Source organism: Megascapheus bottae, chromosome 20 (assembly GCF_031878675.1).
Source record: "Megascapheus bottae isolate mThoBot1 chromosome 20, mThoBot2.hap1, whole genome shotgun sequence".
Lineage (NCBI taxonomy): Eukaryota > Metazoa > Chordata > Mammalia > Rodentia > Geomyidae > Megascapheus > Megascapheus bottae.
The window spans coordinates 16233082-16248769 of NC_143528.1; the positions used below are offsets into that span (position 1 = coordinate 16233082).

At 40.4% G+C, this 15688-nt stretch overlaps 1 protein-coding gene and 1 long non-coding RNA gene across 4 annotated transcripts in view; one reads left to right on the forward strand and one right to left on the reverse strand.

The window, feature by feature from the left end:
• Positions 1-390, reverse strand: part of LOC150049212 (uncharacterized) — a 127468-nt gene extending 127078 nt beyond the window's left edge. For both annotated transcript variants that reach the window (XR_016539032.1, XR_016539031.1), the window contains exon 1: positions 207-390. This is a non-coding gene — a long non-coding RNA (uncharacterized LOC150049212). The remainder of the gene's footprint in view (positions 1-206) is intronic.
• Slc7a2 (solute carrier family 7 member 2) overlaps positions 69-15688 on the forward strand; it is a 62313-nt gene continuing 46693 nt past the window's right edge. For both annotated transcript variants that reach the window (XM_090354014.1, XM_090354015.1), the window contains exon 1: positions 69-231. The gene's annotated coding sequence lies outside the window, so the exon portion shown is untranslated. The remainder of the gene's footprint in view (positions 232-15688) is intronic.

Here is a 15688-nt window from a genome sequence, read left to right on the forward strand (position 1 = left end):
CCCACTCCCGCTTCGGCCCCGCCCAGGCCCCGCCCAGGCGCGGCTACACACCGAGGGGCGCCCACGAGCCCCAGGCGCTAAGTGCTGCGCGCGGCGATCGGGCGCTCCTCTCCGCGCGCCACAACGAGGCGGCGGCCGCTTCCCTTGCCCTCTTCAGCCCGGACTCCTAGTCAGCCCGCTGAGGGCGTTCGCCCTTCACCGCCTACCTGACGCGGCCCTCGCTCAACCCCAGTAAGTTGCCAAGTCTGCGGCCGCGCGGCGGGGCTGCGGGCGAGGGGCGGCCTGGGCGTGGGGGGCCGCCTGGGCAGCGCGTTGGGGCCGCGGTGCCGAGGCCGCGGCCGGCTCCACGTCGCCGTCCGGAGGCCGTGCTCTGGCGACGCGAAGCGGGGAGTCCCGGGATGGCGGGCAGGGGCCGCGGCCGCAGACCCTCGTCCCTTCCCCCCTCCCCCCGCGCTGGCATCCGAGGCGCGTGGCCCCGTCCCGCCCGAACCGGGTGCGGGCGGGCGGCTCTTCCCGGACGAAGGTGCGCTGCTCCTCGGCGGCGGCCGAGCCGGGGCTCCGGGCGGGCTGGCGGGCACGCAGATCCTCCACGCCAGATGCGCTGGCCGGTCCCGGTCCTCCAAGTCGCCCTCCAGCACCGTGGGGTTCCGGGCTTGAATTTAGATGGGGACTCGGATCGCCCTCGTGCTAGAGCCCCGGCGGGGCAGGTAACCTGGTCGTGGTGTTGGCATTTGTTAAGTCCCTGGGTGCACTTTTTATTAGGCGAGTGAGACAGGCAGTATCTTTTAAATACGCTTTATGAAGTCTTCAGCCAACCGAGCGTGGGGGTTCATCAGAAAAGCATTCCGCCTCCTCTTTTCCCCTATTTCCAGGCCCTGGAATAAGGACGGCAGAGATTGTGTTTTATTCTTACTTCAAAGAAAGTGGCTCAGCACAAGTCACCACGTCTCATATGGCTTTTCCCGTGGACACGACCGCGATTTCAAGAGTAAAGAAGTGCATCCTATTTCAGTATTTGTGCAAGACTGTGTAAAGTCTTGACTGACTCATTTGCGACTTATCTAGACATTTGAACAGAAACGCTAATCCTTTTAATGAGGGAGCTTCAGAACTTCTTCAGAACTTACTGGAATGCCCAGGCCTGAGCTATGAGGTTTAGGGTTTGTGATCTGTGGTCTTAACACTTTTGTCCTTAACCTTCTTTTTAAAACGAGCCAAACCTCCCCCACAACCCTCCTTTACTAATAATGATTTTCTAAAGAAAGTAAGACATTCTGTGTTTTTGTCTAGGGATTGTACAGAACATGAATATTCTGTTATTTTTAAACTGTATAGGAATATATATATTATATTTGTTTTTCTTTTTTCTTTTTTTTTTGCCAGTCCTGGACTTGAGCTCAGTGCCTGACTTTCTCAAGGCTAGAGCTCTACCACTTGAGCCTCAGCACCACTTTCCGCTTTTTTCTATGTATGTGGTGCTAAGGAATCGAACCCGAGTCTTCCTGCATGCTAGGCATGCACTCTACCACTAGGACAATCTCCCGGCCCCTGTATATAGATATATTTTTTAAATGTTAAATCTTTTTTCTTTTCTAATTGTGCTAAACCTCAAAATATCTTTAAGGCAGAAGAATGTACAGACTATTTTTTTTCTCTCTTTACTAAAACGTTGCTCATTATCTGCTCCAGAGAGAAATCTGTGATATTAAGCCATATGTAATGTAAGCTTACTAGTTTCTTTCCTTGCTCCTGTTTTCATCTTGTGTCTCCATTTGCAAATGTCAGTTACTTTAAGGCAGTTATTGAATCTTTTAGAATTCTCCACGACCTTGAAAACCAGATTAAAGCTTTGTGGTCTCTGCTGAAATTCTGTTTGTGGAGTCCTTGACCTCTTTTAGCTAGTGAGCATACCTCTCTTGATTCCAGGGTCTTTAGACATTGTCAGTGAACTTAGTTAAGAGCCTATAAAGGAGAATAGAAGGTAGGAGGGGAGATGTGATAGTCGTGGTCCTTTAAGAAGTCAGACTGTTCCAGATCATTTTTCATCATATATTTCTAGGCGTTTCTGTTCCCCTTGAACACATGTATCTGAAAAATTCCAGACTCCACATTTCTGTTATCCTACTGTGTTGTATACATCATAATTTGGCCAGTTTCTTTTCTTGCTCCTAACTTTGTTTTCCACCTTGTGCTTGGATTTGTAAATGTCACTTATAGACATGTCTTTGCTGAATGGAGATGCCCTGACTCCCTTCTGTGTGGTTGAACTCTCATTTTATGTTCTCTTTTTTTGACACCCACTTTAAGTTACTGTGGGTTTTTTTTAATGGCCACAGCCTTCATCAGTAGCGTTTCTTCCTTTTCAGCCCTGTGTGGTTTTTGTGTTTCTTCTTGTTATTTTATGACTTCTCTTTTGGCCTAGTTAACATCTTCCTTTCTATTTGTTTGCACATCCCCCCTCTCTTTTTGTGTGTGTGTGTGTTTTCAGAGCCATATACTGGTTTTGTTTTGGTGCCTTTCAGAGATCAACTTTTAGAACAGAATCTTGAAGACATAGCCATGTTACTGTTTGCTTCTTGATTTCCTCCAACATAGTATGAACTCATTGGCTTTGAGAACTGACTCCTTTTACATTCCCTACTGGATGCTAACCACTTAGAACAACAGCAGAATCTTCAGTCAAATATATTTCTAGATTTTCACCTTTAGCTCTGTGTGTTGATTGTTTTGTCATACCACTGAGTGCTGAAGAGCTCACTTAACAGTAAGATTTAATTTTTGTGATACCACTTATCTAAGTAACTTAGAAAATACAAACATTGACTTACTCTAAGTCTGCATACTCAAAATCATATAGATAAGTGATGATAAAACTAATAAGATTATTCTTTCATTTTTTCTTTGTTCAAGTGCTTAACACAGTATTGCCTAACATATGCTCAGTATATCTTCACTGCTGAATACATGCCACTGTTTTCAAGAATCAACAAAAGATGTCTTAAATATCTGTTCACTTATTTGGAACTTGCTGTGTTTTTACTATATACCAAATAATGGGTCACCCAACAGTAATGTGTCATTGTCGTCTTGGAGGGATTCTGTAATCATAGTTGCCTTTAGGAAATTCTTTATGGATGGATTTTACAAATAACTTTTGTTTCATTGTAACTGTATACAAAAAATAGCAACCTCTTTCAACAGATGACTTCAGTGGTGAATGTTTTCTCATGTACCAAGGCAATGATGCAGATTCATTGTCACAACCACCTGTGCTTGTCATGTTATACTAGTTGTAACAAACTTAGCCTGTTATATTCCCTTTTAATTTGCCTCTCTGGGTATTGTGTTTTTTGTTTTGGTATGTTTGTTGTTGTTGTTAGCAGTACTAGGATTTGAACTAGGTTTTGTACTTACCAGGAAAACACCACCCATTTTTGACATGACCCCAGTCCTTTTTCACTTTAGTTATTTTTCAGATAAGGTCTTGCACTTTTGCCTGGGGCCCAGCTTCACAGTGCAGTCCTTTTACCTCTGCCTCCCTTATAGCTGGGATTATAGGTCTGTGCCGCCCTGTCCATCCCAAGTGGTGGCAGTAGCAGTGGAAATGTTGTAGATAACAAAGACAAAAGCCAAACCAAATGGGGTTTATTTCTAGCTAGTCAGAAAAATCACAGTATGATTAATCTGTTAATTTTTCTTTTTCAGACTAGTAAACATAATTTATTTATTAATCTGTGGAAGCAAGCAGTACACTACTGATTCTCACATGTTTGTAGGGTATTAAGTTTCATAGAAGTATCCTTGCTACCATTATGGTAACATTTTCATTGATTAGTATTATTTCATATTGACTACAGAAAAGAGGTACTGTTTTTGTTTTAAAAAGCTGGCTTTGAACATGTAGGTCATGTCTCTTCTGTTTCTATTTAAACTATTAGTTTGGATTTCTGTCCCCAGAGAGATTGTGCTGCATGTGTATGGAATGTAATTCATTGTTGAAGACCTTGAATTTTCTTGAAGGACTTTATTCAACTGAGATTGGCTCATCAAAGTAAAACATCCCATGTATTCAGTTTTATGCTTTATACTGTTCCCCTGAAAAAATAAAATAAAGTAGCTAAAAGAACTAAAATTTAGAAAACTCTACTTGCATGTTGAAGGAGAATAGAGAACCCCTCAACATGCTATATCTCCTCTGCAGAACTGACCCTAGTTGGGGCATCAGCAGCAAGGCAAAGGATACAAGAAAATTTCATGACCTTCCTTCCAGGACTGGGGGAAAAACATCCTATGTATTACTCATTTCGGGGATATTTGTGAGACACTATATAACAGAGAATTTTTATGGCTCTTGTTGATTCTTTTTAGTTTTTCCTCACAGTTGCAGGGAATAGTTTTTCTCACTGACCTATTCTGATTTCCTCAGGCTCCTTACATCTTTGCACACTGAGGACTATGAAATTGCTGTTTGCACCATCCAGTCTTCCTTTCAGTAGTGATCTGGTGACCACCATGTATAAAGAGAAGCTGAACAACACTGTAATCAAGACACATGGTTTAATACTTCTGCCCACTTTTTAGGTATCATATTTAGTGTAATTGGACCATTCACTTAGAAACTGAAATTGGGGGCGAGGGGATGAGAAGAGTGAGAATGGGGCAGGGATGAGTCTGATCAAGGTATGATTTTGTGTACATATGGACATGTCAAAATGAAAACCCTTTGTTCAACTAAGTGATGCTAATAAAAAAGATGAATAAAAATCTGAAATTTTACCATATGATATACATAAAGATTTTTTTCTCTCTTGTTAAACCAGAAATTTTAAGTTGGTAGTAATGTAAACCTTAAACAACCAATTTTTCTTTATTTTTATTAATTTTCTTTCTTTTTGCCAGTCCTGGGCTTGAGCTCAGGTCCTGAGCACTGTCCTTGGACTTTCTGAAGGCTAGAGCTCTACCACTTGAGCCTCAGCACCACTTCTGGCTTTTTTCTATGTATGTGGTACCAAGGAATTGAACACGGGTCTTCGTGAGTGCTAGGCAAACACTCAACCACCAGGCCAAACTCCCGGCCCCCTTTTATTCATTTTCTGTGTAGGCCAAAATATGTTCTTAGTTGATACCTTGAGTATAATTAAAAGATAGATTATTTACCTAGATTTTCCTTGCCTTGATTGTGCAATTATTGCTATTGATTGCGATTATTAAAAAGTAGCATATCTTTCCAATTTTAGCATCATTTGTTTGCTTCCTTAAGATGAACTTGGGACAAAGTTTCTGAATGAAGTGTAATTTCTATTTTTAAAAAATCATACTAAGCTTGCTGGAACGTGAAGTATATTTAAGTGACTGGAATAGGAATTCCTTTATGTATCACAAACCATATCTGCTTTCCAAGAAGCTTGTGAGGGCCGGGAGTTTGGCCTAGTGGTAGAGTGCTTGCCTAGCATGCATGAAGACCTGGGTTTGATTCCTTGGTACCACATACACATAAAAAAGCTGGAAGTGGTGCTGAGGCACAAGTGGTAGAGAACTAGCCTTGAGAAAGTCCAAGGACAGTGCTCAAGCCCTGAGCTCCCAGGACTGGCCCCCCAAAAAAACAACCAAAAAAAAAACGTGAAAGTTAGGCACCATGGCTCACACCTGTAATCCTAGCTGTTTAGGAGGCTGAGATCTGAGGATCGAGGCTCAAAGCCAGCCTGAGCAATAAAGACAGTGAGACTCTTTTCTCCAATTAACCACTAGAAAACTGGAAATGATGCTGTGGCTCCAAGGGTAGGGTGGTAGCCTTGAGCTGAAGAGCTCAGGGAAAATGCCAAGGCCCAGAGTTCAAGCCCCATGACCGACCAAAAAAAAAACCCAAAACAAAAAGTTTATGAATCCTTGGGTATATTTCCTTCTCTCACTCCTCTCTCCCCACCCCCCATCTAATCCTGTTGCCTGTTTCTAGAAGTAGTCGTGCATATGGTAGAAAGAAAGGAGTCTGGTTTTTATGAAACAAATGTGTGAAATTTACCACAACTGCTTTGCAAAATTTGCAATTACTAATTGTATATGGATAACTGGGTAACTGGGTACAATTCTGATACACTGGGATTCCTTTAGACTAGGAAATAGGGTTTTGTAACTTTGAGTCCGAGACTATCCTGTGAGACATTGTGTGTGTGGTTTTCTGTCAGCAGAGTTATTAATCCATTGTGGAAAACAACATGCTCATGTTACTAAGCATCAGCTTTTGAGTCTGTGGAAAATCAAAGAATTAGCACCTTGCTCCTTATTCTGTGTATATTGGTGTCTAGTAAAAGAGGTAACAAATGCACTTAGAATTCAAAGAGTGTGAAAAATCCATCAGAAGATCTGAGGAATATAGAAGTGATCAAACCTTTTTAACTATGCATCAAAATTACTGTTTCTATTATTACTGTGTAAGTGTATGTATGTCTATGTGTGCCTCTGTGGGGTCTATAAAAGGTATAAAAGGTAAAACATATTCAGAGAATATAGATGAGATGGAAATCATTCCAAAATTATAATTTAATTATCCTTTTTTCTTTCTCATGATAGTCTCACTATGTAACCCCATACTGGCCTTGAACTCAGCAGCAGTCTTCCTGCTTCAGCCTCTTTGAGTTCTGGAATTACAGGTTCGGTATGAAATTAACCTTTTTTTTTTGTGGGTCATAGAATTTGGCATGGGCGCTGTCCCTGAGCTCTTCACCCCAAGGCTGCCACCCTACCCCTAGGCCTCGGTGTTGTCCCTGAGCTCTTCAGCTCAGGCTACCACCCTACCCTTGAGCCAAGCCCCACTTTTCATTTTCTAGCGGTTAATTGGAGATAAGAGTCTCAAGTCTTTTTGTGCCCGAACTGGCTTTGAACCTTGATCCTCAGATCTCAGCTTCCTGAGTAGCAAGGATTTCAGGCATGAGCCACCTTGACCAGCTTGTCTTACTCTTAACAATTTGAATTGTTATGTAAGCTTAGCACTTTCATAAAATGAATTTAAAACTTGGAAAAGGGCTTGTTAAGTATGGATAGATTCCTCCTGTCGCTGCTTCTTTAGGATGAGACCATTAGAAAACCACTAAAGCTTCGTTAGCTTAGCTTAGCTTAGCTTTCAATTTGAGATGGACAAAGGATTGATGCAGAAAAACATTCTTGTTTATCTGATGTAAAAGAAAAGTTTTTTGTTTTTTGTTTTTATTTTTGTTTGCCTGAGCACTGTCCTTGGGTTTTCTCAAGGCTAGAGCTCTACCACTTGAGCCATAGCACCACTGCAGGCATTTTTTTCTATGTATGTAGTACTGAGGAATTGAACCCGGGTCTTACTGCATGCTAGGCAAGCCCTCTACCACTAAGCCAAACTCCCAATCCGAGAAAAGTTGTTTTTTTTTTTTTTTTTTTTTGCTAGAACAAAACACATTTCATCATGGTGACCTGCTATTGGTCTCTTAAGAAATGATTTAAGCTGAGCGCTGTGGCCATCACCTGTAATCCTACCTACTCCGGAGGCTGATCTGAGGATTGCGGTTCAAAGCCAGCCTTGGCACTAAAAAGTCTGTGAGGCTCTTATCTCCAATTAATCACCAGAAAACAGGAAGTGACGCTGTGGCCCAAGGTGTTGGGCCGTAGCTGTGAGCTGAAGAGCTCAGGGCAATGCCTAGACCAGTTCAAGTCCCACGACTGACAAAACACACACACGCACAAAATGATGTAAATGAAGTGTATTTGCTGTACATATCACTTCCTGTCATTTTGCAGTACTGGGGTTTGAACTCAAGGCATGCTTGGTCAGCTAACACTCTACCACTTATGCCTTCATCCCTTTCTATTTGTTATCTTGGAGTCTAGCAAACTTTTCTTCCTGGATTGATTTTGAACTTCCTTTCTCTGGATGTCAGCATCCTAAGTAGCTGGGGTTACAGGTTTATGTTGCTGGCACCTGCAGCATAACTATCTGTTCTACAATAAAAGGGTTTCATGGAGATGTGAAGCAGGGTTACCCTGGCCCCACCTTCTGTCTCTGGTTTTTCAGAATGTAACTAAAAAAATTATAATTCTACTTATGATTCCTAAATGGTAAGTCAGTGGGAGAATGCACAAGAAATTAATTCACACTTTTGTTGGTAATCTAGACAGACTAATAGAATGCTGGAGTCTTCTAGCTGAAAAAACAATCACCTGGGAGACTTTTTGTTTTGTCAGCCTCAGGTGCTTGGAATAACAATAATTCTTCAACACATGTGTTGTTATTAGTTCATATATAAACAACCAATATTCTCATTCTTGGATTATGGATATTCATTTTCATTGTATTTTTATTTATTTATTTTTTTGCCAGTCCTGGAGCTTGAACTCAGGGACTGAACACTGTCCTTGGGCTTTTCCCATGGCTAGTGCTCTACCATAAGAGCCACAGCACCACTTCCAGCTTTTTTCTATGTATGTGGTACCGAGGAATCGAACCTGGGTCTTCATGCATGCTAGGCAAGCACTCTACCACTAGGCCAAACTCCTGGCCCCATTGTATTTTTAAATAATAAAATTTAAGTGAATCTCTACATCAGTTAACAACATTTTCAAAAATGTCCATCTTTCTCCTTCAAAGAACATTTTCTTTGAACCAATTCTTTTTCCTTTCCTTCAGAAGTGATTTTTCTTTTCTTCCTAAAATCTGCTTAATAATCACTGTCTTTATGTTCTTGGTCTCTGCCAGTAAAGGGTAGTTAGTATTTACGCATGGCACTAATAGTTGGCAGGATGTTTGTAACTCTCCTTAGTTGCTTGTCCTGATTAAAAACTTCACATGAAAACTTTCTGATAGTTTGTATCAACTTGGATATGAATTCTTCTGGGAAAAGCCCATTTCTGTGTCTGTTTTGTGTCCTCTGATGGACAAGCTTCCATTCTGTTTATGTTTCTAAGCAGCAGAAGAAAGATGAATTTAAGATGATAGTGTCTTTCTTGATGTGTGAAGAAAGTTAACAGCTATTTTTGATAAATGCATGCAGCCTCCTAGCCCAAGCAATTTTTCATTCATCTCTCCATAAAAAAGAATGTGTATGTAGAGAAAGAGAAAGAGAGGGAGAGAGAGAGAGAGAGACAGAGAGAGAGAGACAGAGAGAGAGAGACAGAGAGAGAGAGACAGAGAGACAGACAGAGACAGACAGAGACAGAGACAGAGAGAGACAGAGAGAGAGAGAGAGAAAGAGAGAGAAAGAGACAGAGACAGAGAGAGACAGAGACAGACAGAGAGAGAGAGAGACAGAGAGAGAGACAGAGAGAGAGAGAGAGAGAGAGAGAGAGAGAGAGAGAGAGAGAGAGAGAGAGAGAGAGAGAGAAACTTTACATGAGAGATTTCTGTAAGTTCAAGGTCCCTGAATTCCATCTAGTAAATAGCTATTGTTTTTAGAAACCAGGGTAAGAACCCTTTTTATTGAGAACCCAGGATAAGAACCATTTCCTTGGAAAACTATCTCTACTAGAGGAAAGGATCCTTTGAGGCCAGATGGGGCCTTCTTCATTATTCACTCTCTCCTCTTGGTGATTAAGTAAAGTTATAAGCTAGCTCTGGTGGGTATAGCAGTGCAAAACACTCTGTCAGGGCAACTAATTGAAAGATAGTTTTTAATCTCATATGTGCTCTTGAATATAATCATTGAAGCAGACAGAAACTCTATATAGAATGCCTGAATTTTTAGGAACAGCTTTTCTCAGAATTCATATCCAATTTATTATGCAAACTATCAAGAAGAGTTTTCATAGTAACAAAAAAAAGAATATTCTAGGCCAGACACTGGTGACTCAAGACCGTAATCCTACCTACTCAGGAGACTGAGATCTGAGGAATTATCCTAGTAGCGAGGAAGCAATCTTCAATCTTCAGCCTCACCATCTTTCACGTTCTCTGATTCGCAGATTTCAGGAAGTAACTTGTTTCTGAGTTTTTGCTGGGATCATTTTATTTGTAAATGTGTGCAGAAAGGGAAAGAAATCCAAGAATAGGTAAGAATAGCCAGCATCCTCTTCAGTTGGAGTATCTATAGAGTGACAGAACTTCATTCTTGCTGGTTCAATGTAAATCTGATGTAGATTGTAGAAATTGCTGGAGTTCAAAGAATTTATAATGGCTGGATGCTGGTGGCTCACATCTTTAATCCTAGTGGCTCAGGAGGCTGAGATCTGAAGCCAACCTCAGCAGGAAAGTCTGTGAGACTTATCTCTAACCAGCAAGAAAGCTAGAATGGAGCTGTGGCTCAAATGATAGTGTGCTATAGCCTAGAGCAAAAGAGCTCAGAGACAGTGCCCGGACCTGGCATTCAAGACCCACAACAATGGACGGAAAAACAAAACAAAACCAAACAACAACAAAAAAGCCTGACATTTGAAGCCAGATACCAGTGACTCACTCCTGAAATCCAAGCTACTTAGGAGGCTGAGATATGGGGATCATTTTCAAAACCAAGCCCAGGCAAGAAAGTCTGCGATTTTCCTATTAACCTCCAAAAAGCCAGATGTGGAGGTATGGCTCAATTGAGAGCACTGGCCTTGAGGAACAAACATAAGGGACAGTTCCTAGGCTCTGAGTTCAAATCCCAGTATCAGCATCAACTCTGCCCTCCCCCCCCAAAAAAGAACCCCAAAACACCTTACAGTGGAATGCAAGTGGAAAAAGTCTCCTGCCACAGAGTTAGGTAAGCATCATCACAGCAGGGTATCATCAGATTGAAAAATGTAAAATAAATACTTTTTATTTGGTATGTTTTCCAAACAAATAATAAGCACAGAGGAATTTTAAGAGTTGTTTTATCTGTTGAATTTCTTTATCTTTTACAGCATTTATTTGGTGCTATTTAGGATTTGTGATGTTTTGTATAAAAAAAAAAAAACAACTGAAATGAAAGCCCTATTGAATTCATCGTCTGTGGCATGAACTTCATGTAGGTGGAGTGGGTCTGGTTTGTGCACTGTTCATCAGGAAATAGCACAAAGCACATTACATGCCATTTAGGAACAGAAGTGGGTGGTGATGAAATTTGTACTACTAGAAATGTGTAAACATACCCTAGGCTGTTCTGTTTTACTTTTTAAACAAAATCACTTCTTCCATAGATGATTGGTTCCTGAATAAAGCTTAGTGTCCTGGGAATTCATTTTGTTTTTATCACTATTAACAACAGGGATGAGACACTGTTGTGATCATTGATTTCATATTCCAGGCGCTCTAACATGTCCTGTGAGAAGTTTCTGAAGCTCTGAAGTGCTCATTCCTAGTCTTCCTGCCTGTGAACAGTTAGAGAGATTCTGGCAAGCATAGAGCCAGATAAATCAGAAAAGGAAATAAGCTTGAGAATGGCATTTTGGAGCTCTTTTAGCAATAAGTTTAACATTTTTGAGATTTTTGAGAGGTGTATTTGATCTGAAATTAAGATCCTGAGGGTTTGAGTGAAGACTTAGAATCCCAGCATGTTGACTTGGAAAAAAACCCACTGATTTATATCAAGCTATTCAGCTCTTTTGAAAGCAAACTGTATACTCCTGATAGGGAGTTTTATGAGTCCTCACTCAGTTTTTTGTAAAAATCTGAAACATTTTAGATTTTAAAACACCTTGGACCTTAACTTGTTCAGATAAGACATTTTAATAGAATGTTTTTAGGATGTGAATGAGTTTTTTTTAATAGCATATCTTTTCAAAAATAAAAAGGAGAAATACAGCCTTAATCAGAAATAAAAACATGAGTGCTAACCCTCTTAAAGTCAGCAGGATTTGAACATCATAAATGGTGCTTTTGAACAAATAAGTTCTATTTGGAGTGCCATTTTGTTATCTTTTTAATTTCCTTTTTTTTTTTTTTACTTTGTCCAATTATCCAAGATAACAGATGGTTTGCACTTAGTTCAGTGACCCAAACAACAAAGGAGCAGACTTTGCATAAAATTTTGTTGATAGTGCATTTTAGCTGTGCTAAAAAGGATCATATGAACTTTTTTGATAGTGAATAGCATGTTTACATTGTCCTGGTATTTTTGTTGTTGTTGTTAATACAAGAGAGATGTGAAGGACAAGTGGCCTAGTAGTGTCAGTTTTTAAAATAACTTTAAAAATACATCTGACAAATTACTTTAAATTTCTATATATTCCACATTTCTTACTCTAGGTATGCTAAATCCCCAATTTGCTTCGAAAAGTAATACATTATTCCAGTCACTTTGAAAACTAAAGTCAGTAGTTATCTCACTAAAGTAGTAGAAAAAGCACTAAGTTAACTTTTTTCAGTTTTTTAAATATATTTTTATTGTAATTAATAGAAGGGTTACCTTATATTCACCACATAAAAGGTGTACTGCTTAACTAAGTTAACTTTTATAAAATGTTTAAGCTTTAAGTAATGCTACAAGGAGCCACATGATTTGCAAACCCAGTTTTGAAAGTAGTATATTGTCCTGATGGTTATCAGCCAGCCTTTTCATAGTGATGAGTTCTCATGGTATATGGTGTGAAAGGCAGGAATGATGGGGGTCCAAGGCTGGCAGAATAAGATTCTTAAAGTCTGGGCATAGTGGTGCCTAATTCTAAGATCAACACTCAGAACGCTGAGACAGGATGACCTTGAGTTCAGGGCCATCCTGGGCTATACAGCAAGACTGTGTCCCCCCTCCCCCCCCCAAAAAAAGGATATTCCTGAAGTGAACTCACCAAGTGAATGGACACCAAGTATAGCGATTCAAAATTTGAAATCTTGGTTTTAAGACTGAGCTTTTATTTCATTACTCAACCATTTTTAACTTAAAAAAATTATTATTGTTACTATAAAGGTGATGTACAGAGAGTTTACTGTTACTTAAGTCAGGTGAGTACATTTCTTTTTGGACAATATCACCCCTTCCTAGCACTCAAACTTAATGGATTTCATATTATTCCAGAAAATCAGAAAAGTTAATCTGAAAGTGAATAATTTCTAACTTCTATGCATAAATCAAAATTCAGGCTGTTTTCAAGAATTGGAAAATAAGAGGAGAAAAAATGCACAGCTTTTATCCTTGTTTTCCCCAATAAAATGATTGTAGAATTTTTAAAGTTATTTCTCTAGTATTTTTTTTGCCAGTCCTGGGGCTTGAACTCAGGGCCTGAACACTGTCCTTGGGCTTTCCTCAAGGCTAGTGCTCTACCACTTGAGCCACAGCACCATTTCCAGCTTTTTCTATGTATATGGTACCATACATAAAGCTTCTGGGCTCAAAGACAAACTTTGTAATCTCAGTTTGCTTCATTTTAATGTCTGTGGTATTTAGTAGCTATGGAATATCTTACCAAGAACAGTGAGTTGTAAATACAAGTAAGAAAGGAACTCTTGAAACTTGCATACTAGGCAGAGTCATTGTCTCTCTACATAACCCAAAGGTATGGCTCTTGTTTTCTGAAGTCCTGGTAGCATACATTCATATTGTACAAAAAAATCATTTTAATAAATGGAACCCAACATACCTGTAGCAAAAACTTTTTCATGTTTTTTTAGCACCCTCCACCCCCCAAAAGTGTTTACTTATCTTGAATTTTGTGTTGCCACAATTTTATACAGGTAACATACAATTTTCCCCTGAGGTTTTTGTTTGTTTTGCCAATTGTGGGGCTTGAACTCATGGCCTGAGCACTGACCTTGGGCTTTTTCTGAAGGCTAGAGCTCTACCACTTAGGTCACAGCACCACTTCTAGCTTTTTCTATGTATGTGGTACCAAGGAATCAAACCCGGGTCTTCATGCATGCTAAGCAAGCACTCTACCACTAGGCCAAACTCCCAGCCCCTTTCTCAAGCTTTTTTAAGCATACAGTTTGCTAATGTTACAGAACAGATTCCCCTATCCCCTAGTCCTAGGGCTTGAGCTCAGACAGGGCCTGGGTGCTGTCCTTAAGCTTCTTTGTGCTCAAGGCTTGCATTCTACCACTTGAGCTGCAGCACCACTTCTGACTTTTTCTGACCAATTTATTGGAGATAGAGTATCATGGGCATATCTGGGATGGTTTCAAGCCTCAGAACTCAGCCTTTTTAGTAGCTAGGATTATAGGTATGAGCCACCACCTCCCAGCTTTAGAATGTTTTAATCTTACAGAACTGAACTGCTTCACCCATTAAACACCCTTTTCCCCTTTGCCTCCAGGCCTGGCAACCACTGTCCCACTTCCTGTTTCTATGAATATGACTGTTCTAGGTACTTCATGTAAGAAGAATCACTCAGCACGTGTCCTTTTGAGACTGGCATCATTTACATTTTAGTACAATGCCAAGGTTCGTGCACATGAAGTATATGTAAGAATATACTCACTTTCTGAAGTTAAATAGTGCTCTGTTTTATGAATATTCCATACTTTATTTTTTTTATTTATTTATTTTTTGCCAGTCCTGGGCTTGAGCTCAGGGCCTGAGCCCTGTCCTTGGACTTTCTCAAGGCTAGGGCTCTACCACTTGAGCCTCAGCACCACTTTCAGCTTTTTTCTATGCATGTGGTACCAAGGAATCGAACCCGGGTCTTCATGCATGCTAGGCAAGCACTCTATCACTAGGCCAAACTCCCGGCCCCAAATTCCATATTTTATATACCCATTTACCCACTGATGGACACCTGAAGTATCTCCATCTTTTGGCTATTGTGAATAATACTGCTATAAAAACACGAGCATACAAATCTCTGTAAGATCCTGCCTTCTTCTTGACCTGTATCAGAAATGAACTGGCTGATCACATGGTAATTGTCTAATCTTTTGCATTTACAGTGTTGTTTTCCACAGTGGGGCTCCACGTCACATTCTTATTAATAGCACAGGGATCTAATTTATCCACATTCTCATATTTATTACTTAGTGTTTATGCTAGTTTGCTTACTTCTTTGTGTGTGTGTGCGTGCGTGTGTGTGCGTGTGTGCGTGCGTGCGTGCGTGCGTGCGTGTGTGTGTGTGTGTGTGTGTGTGTGTGTGTTTGATGTGGTGTGTGTTTCACTGGGGCTTGAGCTGGTGCTCTACCACCTGAGCCACAGGTCTTCTTATGGGTTTTTGTTGGTTAATTGGAGGTAACAGCCCCAGGCTTACGTGGGAGTTTTTGACAGTGTCCATCCTGATGGGTGTTAAAGCATATTTGTAATTTTATTTTAGGCTGTGTGTGTGTGCGCGTGTGTGTGTGCGTGCACATGCATATGCAAACACATGAGCCAAGGACCTTGGCCTTTTCACTCAAGGCTGTGCTCTACCACTTGAGCCACAGTTTCATTTTCACCTTTTTGTGGTTAATTACAAATAGGAGTCTCATGGGCTTTCTTGCCCAGGCCGGCTTCCAACCATGATCCTTAGAGCTCAGCTTCCTGAGTAGGTAGGATGTGAAACATCTTAGCATCTAAGACATCTTAAACATCTGTTTAAGATGAACCTTTTTCCTATATTTATGCAAAGAACTATTTTAAGATCTTGGCTGGTTATTTTTTCAAGAGTCAGAAAGTTTCTGTTTATTCTCAGAATAATCTGTCTTCTGTATTCATTGGTATTTGTAATAGTGAAAACTTGAGGGGGGAATGAAATCTACTTGCCTTAACCTGAGAGCAGCATATAAATATTAAGCCCATAACAATAGTGATTCCCAATGTTTGTTCAGTCCTTACAGGACTGCTCCAAAGCAAAAGTTCCTGTCTCCTTCACCACA